This window comes from Natator depressus, chromosome 1, assembly GCF_965152275.1.
Source record: "Natator depressus isolate rNatDep1 chromosome 1, rNatDep2.hap1, whole genome shotgun sequence".
NCBI classification, from domain to species: Eukaryota; Metazoa; Chordata; order Testudines; family Cheloniidae; genus Natator; species Natator depressus.
Window position 1 is genome coordinate 264409831 of NC_134234.1, and position 19768 is coordinate 264429598.

Consider the following 19768-nt stretch of genomic DNA (forward strand, 5'->3'; position numbering starts at 1 on the left):
TGTAATAATGCTTCCAACGCTTCCCTCAAAAGACTTCTTCACAGGTTAACGAACCTCACCATTTGGAAACATCCCCCAAAATTAGTCTATAAAGGTACTTCTATCTGATTGCCATATACAATACTCACACATTTCATCCTAAGCTTTGTGAGATGCGTATGTCTTGGTGAGCCATGGATGGAAAGTAGTCACTGATATAGCAGGGTACTGACCCATTTCTAGTTCTGAAGACCACAACCAAGGGAGTGAATTGGCACAGAAGAAGCCTGAGATCCAGTGCGGGAGATCAGAACACAGTTACAGTAATGCAGCTTCTAGATGACAAATACAGATCATTATGGTCAGATCCTTCTGTGCACAGAATGGATGGAGAAGGCTGATGCAGGCTGGTCTCCTGCACTATATGAAGAGTCAAGCAGGCCTCTGAGAATGCACATTGCTCAGTGAATGGATGGCACTTTACAGGAAAGTTGCCAGGTTCAATTCTCTGAAGGAGCCATTGATAATTTCCATTAGCAATGTACACACTTGTTCTTTCCTGGCATTCACCAGCCTGGATGAGCACTGATGTGTTTTTAAGGTGGTGGGTCAAATATTCCTAAATCTTCTTGAGCTTCCCCTTGCATGATGGGCGCAATCTGCACTGGGGATGGTGGCTGGTTATTGCCAAGTTAGAGAAGTTATGGACTTCTCTAGCTCTGTAAAATCCCATCATATTTGATTTATCTCCCCCGCAAAGTAACATAAGAGCTCTTTGCAGCAGTGGCACCAGTTAGGAGAGGCTGGGGGAGGGGGCAAACGTCCCACCTTCCCCCAAGTTTTTGCACTTGCTCGAAGTTCCACAGGCTGCGGAGCCGGGGGGCCAAGGCCCACCGCTTCAAAGCAGCGTTCCCATGCTAAATCTGTAGAGCTGCTGCTGGAATGGCCAGAGCATCACTCCGTCTTCCATGGTCACACCACCACTGAAATTTGACTCAGCTGCCCCTCCAGACAGAGGGAGGGGAGGCCAAGCTAAATTGCATTGCAGCCTGGTGCACAGGATCTCAACACCACTTAAATTTGGCCTGGCTGCCAGTCTGGCCAGACGATGGAGGGACAGCTAGGCCAACTGGTGTTGCAACTTGGCACACTGGGAGTCTTTTCCTGGACGGCAGAGCACAGGGAAACCCTCTGAGAACTCAACTCCAGGAGGCACAGACTCACACACTGTGTGGGTAAGAGATTCCCGGGGCTCTTGTGGGAGGTGCAGGGGGGGCACAAGCGAAAACCAGAATGGGGTCCCTGCTGCGGGAAGGGCTGGAATTTCCACCCCTCCCCAAGAAATATCTGAATTTGCAGTAGTTAGTGCTTGGGTGAAGTATCTGGGTTATAGACTCTGGATTGAAGAGCCATTTCACTATACAGAATAGGTCAGCCAGTCATGATTTTGCAGCTGTGTTGGTGGAGGAGAAGAATTGTTGCTTTACTTCTATTACTGCAGTGGCACAGACTTGGCTTGCTCATTAGTGTTCTACTCTTTTGCCTCAGTAATTTGTCAGTGGAAATCTTCATGGTTGCTGAGAAAGGAGGGCCTTGCAGCTGGATAATTTGCATTTCTAGAAAATATTATAAGATAGATAGATTCAAGAACCTTCAGGGTGAACCAGCGTTGTTGATTTGCTCTCCTAATGGAAGGAGAAAGGTAATGATCTCCACCTACGTGAGGTAGTGATCAGATCAGAGGAGAGGAATGCTTGTTAAGTCTCCAACATTCATTCCTAGGCTAAAAGATCAATCTAGCATGTTGAACATATGGGACCAGATATATTTTGTGTGAACCCTATTGGCTCCATGCAGGAGAGGAGATCAGATGCTATAGTCTACATAGTGGCAATCACCAAGATCAATGTTCTGGTGGTTTACAGGTTTTGGTTTTTGTATGCATTTTAACACAAAGTGAAAGTATATATTTAAACCTGCCAGACATGTTTAGAGTAGCGTCTTCCAACTCAGTCTCTTAATTTTTCAAACACACACATTTATTGTTGTTTGTAAAATACTGAGTACATTAAGCACAGACTGAGGAAAAGTATAGGAAGTAATCATTAGATATGCTGGTTTTCATGTGAGGAGAGCCTACCTAACTAAAAGAAGGCTTGACTGAAATTTCCTGGTACATCATCTAGTAAATTACTAGAACTTACAGTGACGTAGATAATGCTTGCCTGGCTGACAACATGATTAGTTGCACACATTTACTTGTGCAAAAGCAAGACTGTTGCACGTTTGAAAATAATATTGTGCATCCAATACACATACAATACTAGGGACAAATTTTGCTCTCCATTACACTGTTGCAAATCTGAGTAACTTCATTGGAATAAATGGAGCTACTCTATATTTACCCTGGTGTAACAGAGAACAAAATGTGGCTCACTCGCCAGGAATAATAATTTGGCAACAATTTTAAAAAATACAACCCTCCATGTCTAAATTTACTAGTCCTATTATCAAAATTGAGAAAATTATGGTAGCGATGTCGAAATCTGTCAATTAAGCCATTACAACTGTAATAATTCTTTTCATATTAATAATTAGGCACAATATTTGTAATCTGTGCTTTGCATTTTGACAGTACAGTACAGAAAGCTTATGAAGAAATTATTGGGCTTTGCATTGACGCTGATGGGTCCCCATTACAGACCTGCTGAAATTTTAACTCTCACACAAACATAAGAATAAATAGGTTGGAGAATGCGCATATAGAGTACACATATTATTCTGACATTCATTCTTCACTTTGGTTTAAGTCATTCCATATGTGCTTAATGCTCCTTGGTACTAGACTGCAGCATATTTACATTGTAATATCCACTCTAACTAGTGGACAATACATTGTCTGTATACCAGATTCTGCATTGTTGAATTTAAAATAAAACAACATATAAAAAAAAGACCATTGTGTGACACTTTTGGAATATAGTTTAATGTAATTCCATTTCAAGGTCTACAATTGAAAACAGTCACTCATGTTGTCATTACTGGTATTCTACCATTTTGTTTTTCAGGAACACAAACTGTGGTATAAGAAAAGGGCTCATATTTATAATATTAGGGGTCTCTGCTCCAATTTATATAACTCCTATTAACAGTAATGGTAGTTACTCTCATTATCAATGGAAGAGAACTTCATACAAAAGGTAAGCACAGAAATAATGAATTTTCACTTGTTTGTCATTCTATTAATTTTTTAATACTCTGTCCTATGACAGTTTTAAAGGCAAAGAATGTGTATTTGCTAGCACACACCACTCCTCCTCTTAAACTGAAAGCTGACAGGTTGTTGTTGCAAAAAATGAAAAAAAAAATCTTTCATTGAGAGCAGCCTGTTTAACCTTTCTGTTACATGGTGTGATTAAATTTACTAACTGATTTTATTAAATTTGCAAGATAGTATATTTATCTTCATTTTGGGGACAGTGTGTGGATAAAATTTGCAAATATATTGGTCAAAAAATAGACCAGTCTCGATGCACTGGGTTGGCACATTGTCAAAGCAGAGTGAGTTTCTCTCTCTCTCTCTCTTTTTCCCTCACACACGCACACACACAAACAAACACCCACCATGAATGTTGCCAATAGAGTAAAATTTTCACATTAATACTGGAAGCAACTCAAAAGAACCCCGGCCGACATCCCATCTGTTCCCAGGAATTAAATTTAGAAATCATATGTAATATAGACATTTCTGTCTGAATATTATAAAGCTCTGACACATCCAGGCTTTCATTAAAAAGCTCTGAGATGTGACTTGAATAACAATTTGTCTTAGTTAATTAGTATTTTCAGTTTAGCATATTCACTTTCAGACGTATTGCTGTTTGCACATGGTAATTTAGGTAAACAGATCCCATCCACAGCTGCATCAATTAACACTGCTAATCAAAACTGAATTCAGGTAATTAGGCACATTTATGCAAAAAGTGTGTAATTTGGGGGGAAAGCTAGATTCTTCAGTAATATTCCAATAAGCATGAGTCTCTTTTTGCAGATAAGATGAGGAAATAAAGGGTAAATCAGCACTAATACATACCTGATGTAGCCTCAGTGAAAAATATCTAAATTAAATCTCACTGTTTAATTGGCCTGTATTTTCAGAAATAGGACTGTATTTTTTGTTTAAATGTATTCCTCAATGTTTCCATATAGAACAGTTGTTTCATGTCTGAATAGAGGTTTAATATCATCAGACAGGACTTACAAGGTTGTTTCTTCAAATATTTGTGTATTTATGGGCTATGCTGGTCAAACATGCTCTCATATCCTGTCTAGCAATTTCTTAATGAAAATGCCCTCAGCACATTTTCATTTTCTTTTCTTCAGAGAAGGTATATGTTAGCTATCTTCAAGAAACCACCACTAAAAATGTCTCTCTTTTCTCCCATTCATGTAAGAGCTCTCTTCCCATGTTCACCTCATCTTAACAGTGTAAAATAGTAAATACCAAATTACACCAAAATACTCCAGGTTACAAATTACTTAACTTTAAATTTCTACAGCTCTGTTTTCAAAGCCTCTTACTAAATACCAGTTCCCCTGGTTTTTTTCTACATTTTCACCGAACAACATTTAGTAAAGCACAGGGACAACTGTACATTAATATCAAAGGCAATATTTAATTTGTATTAGACAATACATTCAAAGTAGGAACACTCATGACAACAAACACATACCTTTTGACTCATCATATTCCAGGGTCTTGGCTAAATCCCAGGTGTACACAGAGCTTTTATAAGTGACATGTTGATTTTAAATTCTTCAGCTTTTGTTTTCATAGTTGTGGGCACTTTCAAAAGGCTATGCAAGTCTAGCTGACAAAATACCTTTGTCAGTTTGTAGCTAGTCTTCCATAAATTCTGAACCTGATGAAAAAGATTGACAAAGGGAATTATTGATTTTTAACAGATGTCTAAAATTAATCTACCATTTTGCCTACCTCAGGCTAATTCTTGTTCTCATAAGAGAACAATATAAAGCAAAATTGATTTCTCTTCAAAATAGCATGTTATCTTTTCTTTAGACTACAGCAGGTCTCTCCCGTCCCATAGCTCAGAAATACTCACTTTCAAATAAACTTTTTAACATCCACATTGTATACTATGATTATTATAAAATTACTCATTTCTACTAAAATATTTATGTTAATATATTAACTCTTTGTAATTATCAGTGACTAACCCAATAAAGATTTTGAAAATGCATAGCATTTATTTGAATCAGAAAGAAATACACACACACACTGTACTGCGTAATTTGCAGTTGTGTAGAATGTATGAAAATGCTAAAGTTTCCAGTACCGTAGTTAAATGGGTTAACAAACCTCCAGTTTTAATTTAGCTGTTTGAGTTGAATACCACTAAAATGTATTAATACATTATCGAGTGCATCTTATCCACCTCACAAAGAATTCAAAAGAAAACAAATTAAAGTGTATGGTAGAAAATAGTATTCTGAAGTATTTGGCTGTTAAAATATCAATTAGCCACATTGACTGCTGTTACTATAATCAAATCTTGAAATTTAGGATAAGGCAATTTCTAACTTTTACCAAGACAAACTAAAAGCATATAAAGTTCCCCCTGCCATCCTGTCTGAAGGCAGTATGAAGCAACAATATAACCTCACCTCTTTTCCACTTCCTCTGCATTGACTTATACGAGAGGGACATTCACCCACTTGTCATGTAAATGTTAAACTGAACAGCAGTTGTCCATAGTCTCTCAAATAGTTCCTTTACATTGACATACACTGTATTTCATCAAAACAGCCGATTTGACCTGTCTCTGAAAGAACTTCCTTCTGCCTGATTAATGTTTTCTGAAGAGAGCAAAACAAAAGCTGCAGTCACTAATGCTGCTTTAAACAGTACACACTGTAGCAAAAGCACTACAGTAACAACATAAAACCCAACTGGTGCTTTCCTCCACCCTAAAGTAATTACAGAGCTGTTTTTAATGGAATGTGTGCAAGTACTGTACATAGTTGGGTTTGCTGTTATGCCCTTACTACATCAGTAAATATAAACAAATGTAGTTCAGAGCTTCTCTTCACTAAGCACCATCACGGCACAATTCACCATTCGCTGGAAAATTTAATACTCTCTTAGAATACCAATATTTGTTGAATTTTGCATTTATTAATTGGTATTGAGATTTACGGAAATTTAAGATGCTATTAACTAATATTGATCAAAGAATTATTGCATATTTAAATAACTAAAAGAGGTTCACACTGAAGTTGATCAGTACATGAAGAATTTCTCAAACACACACGTAACTCATCTACTGCTCATTTATCACTTCACTTTACAATATGGGAGGGAATGGGCATATTTAATGGTAATGAAGAGACAAAATGCATGAGATTATAGAGGTACCCTTTATTAGCAAAATGTGATGGATACCTAGTGTTAAAGGAAATCTTATTAAAGAAACTCAGGTCTGAGAAGACCAAGCTTGTTTAATTTACAGTAGGTAGTACTAAATATCATACTCTATGTATTTAAATGAATTTGGACATTATAATTTCAATATTTATTTGGTATACCTAGTGTGGATTTGATTATTCATGATATTTCAATACAAATTAGTTTTGCAAACACGGGATTATCATTTTTATACAGTAAATTTAAGATTTGAGAACTTCAGAGGCAAAAGCTGATAGCTAATCATTAGTAATCTACACCCTCACAAAAGAGAGACAATGAGTTGTTTATAAATGTGGAATGGACTGCAAGTCCCATAATTAAGAATCAGGCAATGATCCTTTTAGCAAATGGATCTCTTAGTTAAACATGCTGCTAATCCAAGCCTCAAGGTATAATTCATTACTCTGGAGGATCCCCTCTATATTTTTGCCAGCTGTTCCATCTAGGTCACTCCACCACAAGTATAGTTTTCATCTCTACCTCACTTTCTTCCTGGGGTCCCACAAGCAGAAGACTGACTTTCTGAAGGCTGTTTAAAGTGTAAATGAAAAGACTAGGCAGCAGTGAGCTACTACCTCAGGCCCCTTAATTTCTGCACTACAATGCCTTGGACTGCTTTACCTTAGTAAATTCAGTATGAATTCTTCTTTGATGAAAGAGAGGAAAAAATGAATATGGAATGGAGATAGTACATTTATTATCATTTTAATAGTGTAGAGCTATAGAAAAGGATAGGAACTTTTTACTATGCACTGAGCCGCTAAGGGCTGGGTCAGTGAAGTGGCCATTACAGCTGATCCAGATACCTGCACTGTGGCTAGCCATGCAGGAGGAGAGGCAGGTGGCCAGGAGGGGACAGAATAGGGAAGGGAATGGGGAAAGATGTTAACCTGGTATAGTTTACTCCTTCTCCAGATGAGTGGGGGGAACTGGGAGGGAAACAGTGACCTTTTGGGGGCTTGTCTACACACAAACTGGATAAAAAATAACTGTACTGGTTTTAATTCACACACACTGATATTTTGGTGAAAGCCTCTTATCCAACATGTGAACATCCCACACGCAGATTTATACCGAAACAATGGAAGGTATGAATTTAAATGGATTGAATTATTTTGGTTCAGTTTTTGTGGAGCCAAGCCCTCAGACGGTCACTATCTTCCTCCTGAACTGCTTCGGGGCAGACCAGCAATACACAGATCCTTACCCTGGGTGAATTGTGAAGACACAATTTAGCCATAAATGACTACAAAATTATTCACTAACTTGGAGTTACTTTTTATTTAAAAACTAAATAAGAACAAATTAGATAGTTCTGAAGCCATTAGTTCTGAGACAAAGAATTCCTGAGGATGCAATGAAGGTATGTAGAAATCAAGACATTACCGTTTTATACAAATAAATTAATAGGGTTTAAAACTTTTTGTAACATAATTTTAATGTAAACCTAACCCAATGCAAAACCAAAATCTATCAGAAATTATGTTGGAGACTGCTGAAATTTTCTAAGGCAGTACAGTGGTCCTTGTAACCCAACCCACAATCCTGCAAACAGTTAAGCAAACACAAAAAACTTTATGTATGTGACCAGTCCCATTGGTTTCAATGAACTACTCAAGTCACACATGTGGTTAAGTGCAAATGTACTTTTGGGATCAATCCTGCCAGGGGATTTTGGCCTCTTCAGCACTTAAGCGTATTCTTAATATTAAACAATGTGAGTAGTACCACCGAAGTCAAAGCATCTAAGCATCTAATCTAGATCTTAACTTCAATGGGACTACTCATATGCTTACATTTAAGCAGGTGCTTATGTGGTTTATTGATCCAAAACTAGAGATCTCAGTCCCCTGCAGGATCAAGCTCCAAATGCAAAGGGTTGCGCAGGTCAACAACATTACTCATGAGAGTAGTCCTGTTAACTTCAATAGGACTACTCACAAGAGTAATGTTGCTCACTCGTGAGAAATTCTTTGTTGGATCAAGTTCTAAGGGAGACAAAATACATCAATATGACTTATATATCATACCTCTTTAATGAGTTCCCATTTTTTTCCATTGATACCATCTAACTCCCACGTGTAAAGATTAGCTTCGGACAGTGGTTCTTTATTCCGGAATTCCTTTACCATGACAGCCACATCAGTTCTTCACTTTGCCACTGGACTAGTTTTGCCAGAACTAAATCTTCCTCTTTCTGCAATCGTACCTCACTGACATGAAAAAATGAAAATTAAAATATTTTTTTTTAAATCTTGAATGACAAACCACTCTTTTCTGTGTTTGCATTTAAATTGGACAGAATAACTTAGCCATGGTTTTTAATTTCAGAAGGGTTAATCACCCTAGCAAAGGTCAATAAAACTTTAATCTCCAATAAAATTGTTGCAGCTCCAATCACCTGCAGGACATTTATTATATTCTTATTTCCATGCAAAAGACTGCATTACTAATCTTCCAACTCTTTACATTAGCACATTCACCATTAACATTTTACTAACATTATTAATTCCTCTAAAACTATTACAAGAGTTCATTTCTTCACATCTCAGGAAATAATCCTGTTAAAAACCAGGCACATTTGCTGTGACAGTTGCTTTAGTGGACCCCTCTAATCCTCACAGAGGTTTGATACTCCAACTGAGTTCTAACAATGCACGAAGTCTCAATTACATAAAATATTATGGGGTTTAGGTTAAAACAACAATACACTGTTGTAGTAACTTAATCTTGCCTATTGTCTGCAATTACATCACTAATCTATTTTGCTGCTATTCACTACATTTCCTATTCGAAACAAAATATTGATTTATAAGTTTTTTAAACTGCTCTTGAATAGCAATAGAAATACCAGGCTATGTTAAAACCACTGACAATAGGAAATTGATGAAAGGAATAACATTTTCCAGCCAGAGCAATGTCCTATTTTGATACAAAGGCATTGTCCATTAAAAATGAGGGTTTCCGTTGCCACTTCTTATTTTGTCTATTAAATAAAAGTAATATCTTACTGCATTTAATTTGGCTGAGGACTGCAAAATATCTCTGTAAAATACTATCCAGAATTATGTTTCATTATTAATTATTTTAATATATCTTGAAAACAATACAAGACTTAGCTGCTAACAGAAAGGGTCTGCATAGATATTTCCATTTTTTGTCCAAAATAAAAGTCAATCATATTAGCTAATTTGTAATACAATCCTTCCAGCCTCTGGTCAAACAATATCATTTGAATGCTCTTAACAATTTTACCTTTATAGTTAAATAGGTAGAAGTCCAAAAGAACACCTAATGAAGACTTGATATAAAACTAGAGTGCAACACAAGGAATTTGCTTCCAAAATTCTGGAAATTGACGCTGAAAAGTTACAATTACTTGTGCACACAAAGAGTAATAAGCAAAAGGCTCCCACACTGGCCTTACTAATCCCTGAGAGGAAGTGGAGGAACCTTTGTATACTACCCCATTTATATTTCAAATGTATTGTTTAACTATAACAATAGCATTGTCACACACTGTAATATAAATATAATCTTTTACCTCCCAGTATTTCCTTTTCTGTCTCTCTCTCTTCCTCTTTTTGGTTTTTTTTATATGGCACACAGACACACATACACAAACACTCCTGTCACTGTCAATATTCACACTCATTAGCAATATGTCAGGCGGGCATTTTCAACACATATTCCGGCGCATAACTGAATAACCAAGTAGAGCACACAAATATAAAAATACAGTGGCAAAGAAGAAAAGGCTCAGTGGATTAATTTTTAACTCTAAGAAACAAGTAAATATAGAAAAGAATAAGTGAAATGCTTACACAACGTTTTATAAATGCAATGTGAATTGGGTCTCTAGATAGCAGCTCAGATATTGTTCTCAGTTTTTTCATATAGACGTAAATACAAACATGTATATTTTTAGCAACAACATTCCTTAACATTAAATTACAAATGGAAGAGCCCTGTGCTTTAACTGTTTCCTTTAATCTTTTAATCAGATTCAAACTAAACTAAAAATCCTAAGAAAATATCACAAAATACAAATTGAACAATATTTTTAGTTTCTAAATGATAAGCTGCCAACATTTTTGTAATACCTATAACTGAGACAATCAGCAATGACAACCACCACATTCACACTATTGACAAACAGTGTTTGACACAAAAATAAGGTGCACAGTGCCAAACTATATTTTTGATTATTCATCTTTTTATTCTTAGGTAAAATTTATTCTTGGTTTCTGTTATAACTGCTTTAAAAATCCAGATAAAACAACCAAATTTCTCCATGTGGCACCATGAAATGAAACCTAAAAGTCGTAAGAACACTTGCTTAAATTAACGAGAGACAATTAGAGCAAGTGCTATTGTGAAAAGAACAAACATACCTTTAGCTGTACAAGTGCACCCCTTCTCAGCACATCTACATAGTTCTGCAGCTCCAGGATTGCAAAAGTCGACTCTGTAATGCTTATGATCTTTGTGACAATGGCATCACACTGCTGGTAAATTTTTCGATTATACTTCTCAGATGTGGTAGCAACTTTGTTAATTATGATATTAGCCAGCTGGCGGGTATGATCAATCATCCACTGTAAGAAAGCCAGACAACGAGACATCTAATCATTGCAACCAGAGCAGATAAATTTTGTTCCTTTCTTATACGTGTCACAGATTCTATCCCTCCTGACCCTCTACACAGCCATCGACTGTCAAATTTAGATTCAGCAAGCTCCCAGCTTTTCTTTATCCCTGCCTTAGATCTGAAACTCCTGGCTATCAGGAAGACAAGCATCACCAGCTGTCTCAGAGCAGGAAGGCAATCAGGTGAATAGTACTTATTATCTTTCATTGCTTTCTGAGGAGTGACAAGATTGATTTGGGACCAAAAGCACATCCATATCTCTAGCACAGTGACTAGGGCTTCAAGTTCTGACTGTGGTGCATATGTAAAGCTGTAGTGAAGGACTTCAACCCTGACCTTATTAATAATGCATCTTGAAAGTTTAAAGAATCGACAAAAATAATTTGAAAATTTACAAAACTCCCTTTTTACAGCTACAGTGGATATTCCCTTCCATCCTCCTCCCCAAAAATATGGGTAGGATGACTGCACTGTTACCCAAGGGATTCTGTTTCACAGTTGGATAGCCTTAATTGGGCCCATAGAAGCAGTTAGCTGCCATTAAAGGCTTCTCTGTAGACATCATCCTTCTCAACTAGTTTGATTGTCTATAAATTCTGCTTAGTGGAGCCTACACTGTGAGAAGGTTAAAAAATGCAAATAAATTATAACCTCATAATATAAAAATATCCTAACTAAATTTAATCTGATAGTTAATTTCAGCCTTGCTCTAGGAAGCAACACTATGTTTGACCTTTTTTATTTAACAGAAAATTGGACAGCTTTACATCCTGGCTTCAAGATTGTAGTTAAAAACTAAGCATATTGTGAGGTACTAAAAAGTGAATTAAATAAAGTGGAATAGAAAAAGTCAACAGCATACAAGTAGTGAAAATAAAAAACTAATACTAAACACGGTTGTACAATAATAAGGGTATGGTGATATTACATTTAACAAATTAGGCATAAGTACCGTCCGTGATGATGGTCAATTTATAATGACATGCAAACATTTTTTTGGACTCTTCTTTTTACGTTCTATTTTGTAGCATTTACACAGGAACTATAGTAAATCTCTAGGGTGGACTTCAGTTTTGGCCGAACCGTTTGCAGTGAACATTTGACTATTTGGTTCAGAGCCTATTCTCCAAAAAACATATCCTTTCAGAGCTCATGTACTTAGCTTTGTTTATTCCCTTTTAATTATCATATTGAAAATCATTTCTTTGTTTTTCTTTAAAATTTTCAAAGATTGATAAGAATTTCACACACTTTTGAACACTAGGGAGAAAATAGCTGCAGATAGAAAATGTAACAGTTTATGAGAATATCAGGTATAATCTGGTTATGCTGTCTTGACATTACAATGCTATCAGAGCTTGCTTTGTCTTTCTAAGTGTGAAATTCTGCTTTTATGCAACTGTCTGATGTGGAGAGTTTAAGGGGTCTGGTTGTAATGACCATTTAGATCTATCTTAATCATCAAAACACAAATTGCCCAAATTGATCCTTGTAATAAAATTTTATCCTGCTATTTATTGGACTAAAAGTAGGCGGGAAAATATTTACAGCCATACAAAATGCTGAAACAGGGACCTCTGTTTATAGAGGTAAATCTTGAAGTAAATGGCAAAACTCCCTTTGACTTCAGTGGAGCCAGGATTTCACTCGATATTTAAGAATCCATTTGTGCACTATGCCTTTTATTATTTATATGTATTTCCCTACTGCATATAGGTCCTAATTAGTATCAGACCCTACTGTTCTAGGCACTGTACAAACATGAAGATGAGACAGGCGCTAGACCCAGCACACAACTTGGGTTTCAGACCAGATGCAACAAGCGAGTGTAACAAACAAACAGGGGGAGTGATGGGAGGCTGAGGCAACGATAATATTACTTTATTTTATTCTTTGCACAGATGAGCTTTATGCACCATATGTTGAGCTAAGACTGTCTCATTTTTAATAATATGAAATATACAAACATATCGGTAGTGTCATCCCCACTTGGCTACTTTCCTAGGCTTTGTCAGCGGTCTGTATACTGTAGGGATCACAGCAGAAGTGAGGAGGGATGTGAAGGAGAATAGGTAGTGGTTTAACTGCTTAATTTGGGGGAGCTGTACCATCCATAAAGGGCAGTATGAAAGAATGTTCAAAGTAGTACATCACCGGCATTTAAGTTTGGCCATTGCGTATAAATGTGACAAACTTTTTGTTTTTTTCATTCACTACACAACTGGACTGTGAGGCTGGAGTGCTCAAAGGGGCAAAGGAAGTTAGGCACCCAACTGCTACTAAAAATTAGTGAGATTTAGGCTTTCAACTCCCTTGAGGCTTTGAAAATCCCAGTCTCAGTTGTTCTTCCTACTGACATCTAATATTAAATGGTATCTGAAGAAAATAGCGAATTGGCAAGGAATGTATGGGGCTTGGGGGGAGATCACAGAGGGTATGCACAAGGAGGAAGCAGAGGAAGAGCACTTAGTAGAAGGTGCCAGACATCATGCCTAGAACAGGAGGAGAAAGAAGTTTGGTGGAGTAAAGGGCACAGAAGATGCACAGTAAGAAAAGAATTACAGAACAGACTCTAGGGAAAGAATCCTCAACCAGAAGAAAGCCACAGCATAATTACTATGCAGCAGCTCCAGGTTTAGAGAGAGGAAGACACCTCCACTAACATCTCACAGGGACCATAATTGTGACCACCTACATCCAACGGAGACACCTGCTCTGAGCAAAACACATTCCCAACTTTCCACAGAGATTGCTGTAGCAAGCAAGATCCCAGATCACAAAGAAAAGGCAAAACAAGATTAAACAACTCTATGAAGGAACAGGAACAACCAACTAAAGAAAAAAAGCTGTGATGAGTATTTTAAGTTGTTGGATCAAAATACTGTAAAAGCTGCACTGCGTAAGCCAGTTTAATATAGGCTCATTTACTTTTAAATAAAATAAATTTACTTGGTGGTTTAACTGTAAAAATACAACTATAATAAACTTCCATTTGTTACAACTCAACACTGTATTGCAGAATATTATGTGAAATGTAAATGATATAAAATGAAGTATGTACATGATAAATTTAAATAAAAATGAAAAATGTGATTAAATACAAATATTCAAATACAGTAGTTTTAAAAATTATGTCTTTTAGTGTCAAGTGTCTGCCAATTAATAGGTGCCCTAAAATGCTTGACTATGATACAAGGTACAGAGGAGAGCACAGGAGCAATATAAGGGCAAGAAGCCAATGAAGCATGGCACAACTCTGTAGATTTGGAGGAACATATGGGGCAGGAGCACAGATAGATCTGAGAAGGAAACATCTCTTCATGGTAAATGCTTTTCCAAACCCATCAGGAGTTAGTACAGCTCAGTGCTGCATTAATTCCCCCCTTCAAAGTTGCTATCCTCTGTGTGCAACTGCAGGGAGGCAGCCTATTAGAGGTGGTCTGGACTTTTTTTGACAAAAGTTGTGTTTTGTTGTCAGAAAATGCCAATACACTGAAATCACTAAGTTTTGTAGAAATGTATTAGTTTTGACAAAATTTTCATAGGCAAGGTTTCTCAGGTCCAGGATAGAATTTCTGGTCAAAATTGGGGAGAGATGGCGACCCACCTCAAAATAGCCAATAGCCAGTGGTTAGGGCACTCACCTGGGATGTGGGAGACCCATATTTAAGTCCCTGCTCTCAGGGGCTCATATTTCCCCTATATTGCTCTGTACCTTGTAGCTATTCCAGGGTGGGTGTGTGTCACACACACCCAGATGCACATACTTTTTCACGAAAAATTTCAAAACATCTGTTTCATTCTAGAACAAAAATAAATGTTGAAACTGACATTTTTTTCAAAACAGAACTATTATTTTTCAGCCAGCCCTTGAGCCAATGGCAGTTTAGTTCCTGAGCGAGCCAAGAATGAGCTTTTTGCGGAGGGAGGGTACACAACAGTACAGAAATGGGTATTGTTTTTTAGTACTGCAGATCATGAATCATCTTGCCTGACAAAATGTATGTGTATGTTATTGAACAGAATGAAAACTTCAAATGTTTTACAAAACTCAACCACCTCTGAAATAAATCACACTTGGCATCTTCACTCATAAGCACTGTGAGGGAGGCTATATGTTTAGCTAGCACCTAGCCCATTGCGGGCACTACTGTAATACAGATACATTTTAAGAAAAATAATAATACTTCCATTCTAGGGTTTGTTTTTATAATGGCAAAAGACTCAACTTTATTCAGTAAGAAGATTGTTGGCTTGAAGGGCTTTGATTTTATTGGGCTGTAGCCAAGACGATAAAGGAAGAGACGAGCCTGAGAGTGGTGAGAAGAGCTTCCTTTGCCTCTGTCAGCCACTGCCCTTTTCTTGTACTGATAAACCTGCTGAAGAGATCTCCTTGGTTACTCTGGTATCAGAGGGGTAGTCATGTTAGTCTGGATCTGTAAAAGTGGCAAAGAGTCTTGTGGCACCTTATAGACTAACAGACGTATTGGAGCATAAGTTTTTGTGGGCTAAAACCCACTTCATCAGATGTATGGAGTGGAAAATACTCTGGATATTCAAACACTGTTTGCACCAGACACAATATCAAGTTCTACTACACTGAAACAGACTACCAGCGCCAACTGTACTACCCTTTCTGGCTTGCAGGCATGGGATAGGCCCCCTCTATCCAGGAGGTGGACGGGCTGATGTCTATTCATCAGGTAGAAACAATGTACACCTTTTCCCCAACAGGGAAAACAAGCAATGTCACTCCCATTGTAGTTATCTGCAGAACCACTTTCTTGCCTAAGTCATTGCATAATGCCAGAAGGATTTTCATAAACCCTCGCCATGGCACAGAAAGACAAAACTCAGTAACAACTGCACACAAAAAAGCAGACAAGTCAGCTCATAACCTCTGTTATGGGAAGATTCCATGTGATACAAAAAATGAATTGATGCCTACTAAAATAAACACACACAAGCCAGAAAGGGGAACTCTAACTTCTGATTTTGCAGATATTCAACAGTCTTGCACAAAAGAGATGCTACCTGTGCCTTATACAATGAAGAGTGGATGGAAAAGATTTGCATCATCCTCTGGAAGAAGAAATTATGCTTTCCACACAGGGAAAACTTTTATCGGGAATCAAGCATCAGTCCAAGTCAACTTGTCACAGTCCTATGACCGTAGGCATTGGCATTACTTCTTCCTATAATGGCAGGGCTTACACCATTGTGTGTGGATTGGTAGGTGGAGAGTCATTCTATCATGCCGTTCCCCACAACTTTTGGGTCTGGCACACTTCCTGAAACCTGTGAGCCTCTCCTGATTAAAGGCCAGGCCCACACCCATACACAGAAAACTGGAAAGAATTATACTATGTGATGGTAAATATGTGCGGTGAACGATAGATGCACCTAACCTAAATTAAGTGAATATTTTTACAGAGATAATGAACATAACCTATTTTGTTGGGGAAAAAATACTGAGCTGTTCAAGCAACATAGTATTTTATTTTAGATACATTACTTAATTTTCAAAGCAGCATTTGATATTTTTCCAAAAATAAAGGTGCATTTACAACAGAAGCCTCTTCTCAAAGAAGACATTTTATCTCTACTAAACTGGGACATGCATAATAATACAACAGGAACATGTGCTAGTACATGACTCTTAATAAAACAGCTGAAAGAACACATCTGCAGTGTTCTGAAGCAAATCAGTATAAACTAAAACATCCAAACCATCAGGAAACAAAGAAGTATTAGAACAGCACATCTGTTGTTCACAAGGATTATCCTCTGAGGAGAAAGTCAAGAAAGCCCAACTATTAATATTTAGGACCTGGATGCACCTAAAGCTGCATCTCAATGAAAGCATCAAACTGCCCAACTCTGACCAGTCAGGGACTTAATAATTCGCCAAATTGTTTTAATGGGCTTCTTAATTTTAAGTCTACTATTTAATTTCCTTAAAGATAATATACTGCACCTGATTAATCTCAGAGACGTTAGAGCAGCAGCACCAAAGGCTCAACAACGATCAAATGGGCCAATTTCAGTAGCTATTTTCTTCAAAGCCTCATTGTCCTTTTCATAAACTCTAAAATGAGGCTCACTGAGAATGAACACATCTAAGTTATTCTTAGTCACTAGGGACAGCAAGCATTTGTAAGAGTCCAAGGTCAAGCAGTAACAAAAGAGGATCAAACCATAAAAGGAACAAAATTGATCAAAATATGTTTATTATACTGTGGGAAAATACACATTTTTAAGCGTATCTAATTTCAAAATAACCACATTACAGCACTTTTCTACAGATGACAAGTATACTTATGATCACCTGTACTTATCCATGACACAGTGACCTCAAGTAAGCACAAAGCAAAATATGATTATCTAAAAAAGCTTATATATATAAGCATTCAGAAACATTTGTGATGTCTGAGCAGTTTTATAAATGTGTGTGCTGCATTCAAGGTCTTGGCATACACATAATGGATGGTTCATATGTATGTACTATATGGCTGAGATTTTCAGAACAATCTAGAAGATTTGGATAGCCGATGTCCATTAGTACTAATGCAACAGGTGTCCTAATCAGTTAGGTGGCTTTGAAAATTTTAAGCTATATTTTTAGGGAAAAACATATCTGAAAAAACAGTAAAAGTTTTAATTGAATTAATGTATTTGTGGTGCTAAAAATGAACTGTTCACAATATCTAACGTACAAAAATATTTAAAGAAGTATCAATATTCAGTTGATATACTATACTATCGGCAACATTACTGAAGGACTAACCCATTAGTTCTAAAAAAAAAAATCCCCCTTCAGACAAGGGCCTGGGACTTTACAGATAGCGCTGATGGCCAACAGACTCAGGCTTTGCCACACCAACCGAGGAAGTGAATTTCAGTGTTGAGAGCACTCCACTAAGAAATGCAGTCCCCAGTTGTTGCCTATTTCCAAGAGATTTCTTAAATCAAACTACGTTCATCATTCTGTGTGGGTGGACAAAAGCAGTAAGTGCATTTTCCTGTAGGTGAGACCTGACTTCAGGTCATTCAAACATTTTGTATATGCTGTTCTGATACATATCCAGGACAGTGCATGACAATCAAATATGCCAGTAAACCCCTCATGAGAAAAGACCCTTTGATAACACTTTTGAGCTTTTGGCTGTGAAAACCCAACAGCTCTTTGCTCACTTGTAAAAGCTCTTGCAGCACTGTACATTACCCACGCACACAACAACTGGACTTTCACAACTGAACATTGACTAAATATTATAGAAAACAAAAGAATTCACAAACTCTCTGGTATAAGCATAAGAATCAAACATACAATTACAAAATGCTACACTTCTACAGTCTTTTAGTTGAATTTAAAGAATAATCTAAATTTCACGTTTCTTGGTTTCATTAAAACAACAAAAGGAATCCCCTATTGTCTGTTGTACTTGAAGCTAAAAACCTGCTACCGATTATATGCAATTTAACAGAGTTACTACATGGTTCTATGAATATTTTTAATCAGAATTGTCTGATGCAGATTAAAGCCATGATTCAGAAAAGCGTCCCTATTCAAGACAACACTTAAGCACTTCCTTAATTTTAAGCACATGTTTAAGTGCTGTCCTGAATAGGGAAGGACTTACATCTAAGTGCTGTACTGAATTAGGGCCTATAGCCTGAAATGTTAATGGGAAATCTCAAGAATGCATTATATATTAGTTCTAGCCTACTGCTAAATACTCTTAGAAATCTGAATTTACGAGACTTTTTAGTTCGAGTGGTGGGCTTTCCCAAATATGAATGAAATTACATCTTCTGCCCTCTCAGTATCGGGTCTGTTAATTACACACATTGTATACAATAATTTGCAAATTTGTAAAGATGTCTACGTCTCATTTAAAGATTTTGATCAAGTCTCTGGAAATGTTTTAAATAAACATGGCTGTCTTGGTCTTCCTCTGTATTTTTAAATTAGGGTGACCAGATGTCCCAATTTTATAAGGACAGTCCCCATTTTTGGGTCTTTTTATTATTTAGGCTCCTATTACCCCCCATCCCCTGTCCAGATTTTTCACATTTGCTGTCTGGTCACCCTATTTTAAATACACATACCAACTTAATTATCATTATATTAAAATTATGCAATCTAGTTCATTGCACATAAAAAGGAATGCCAAAAAAGGAGAACAAAGTAAAATTGATGGATTCAAGTGGAAAAATAAATAAATAAAGCACTAGCTGGAGTTGTGAAGATCATGCATTAAGATGAAAGATGAAACAGATGCAATACACAGAAAGATCAAAGAGCTCCATCAATTCATTCTGAGAGTCAAAATCCAGCTGAGCATCAGAGCTCTGTCCGCATAATAAGAAAGGTTGACTAAAACATAAGGATTAAACAGATGAGCTGTCTCCTGTGAACGCACGGCGGAGAAGCCCTGCTGAGCCACTTTTAAAGACACTCTGGAATTGTACACCTGCTACTCCACAGTCAAACCAACAGGAAGCCAGGCTGGCAGAAAAAAAAATCCACTAATGGACTAAATAGCTATCTTTAGGAGAAATCAAAAGTGTGCATTCAGGACACTTTTCCAAGAAATTTTCAGTTCAGAAAAATTACAATTTATAGATTTGTTCTTTTTACCCTTAGA

At 37.0% G+C, this 19768-nt stretch overlaps 1 protein-coding gene across 5 annotated transcripts in view; it reads right to left on the reverse strand.

Annotated features, from left to right (window-relative positions):
* Positions 1-19768, reverse strand: part of LOC141980544 (dynein axonemal heavy chain 12-like) — a 95006-nt gene that overhangs the window by 19559 nt on the left and 55679 nt on the right. For 4 of the 5 annotated variants that reach the window (XM_074941855.1, XM_074941858.1, XM_074941857.1 and 1 more), the window contains 4 exons: positions 10861-11064; positions 8497-8679; positions 5665-5856; positions 4713-4901 (listed from right to left, as the gene is read on the reverse strand). The exons of the other annotated variant lie outside the window; for it this stretch is intronic. The gene's annotated coding sequence lies outside the window, so the exon portion shown is untranslated. The remainder of the gene's footprint in view (positions 1-4712; positions 4902-5664; positions 5857-8496; positions 8680-10860; positions 11065-19768) is intronic. 5 annotated transcript variants of the gene reach the window in all.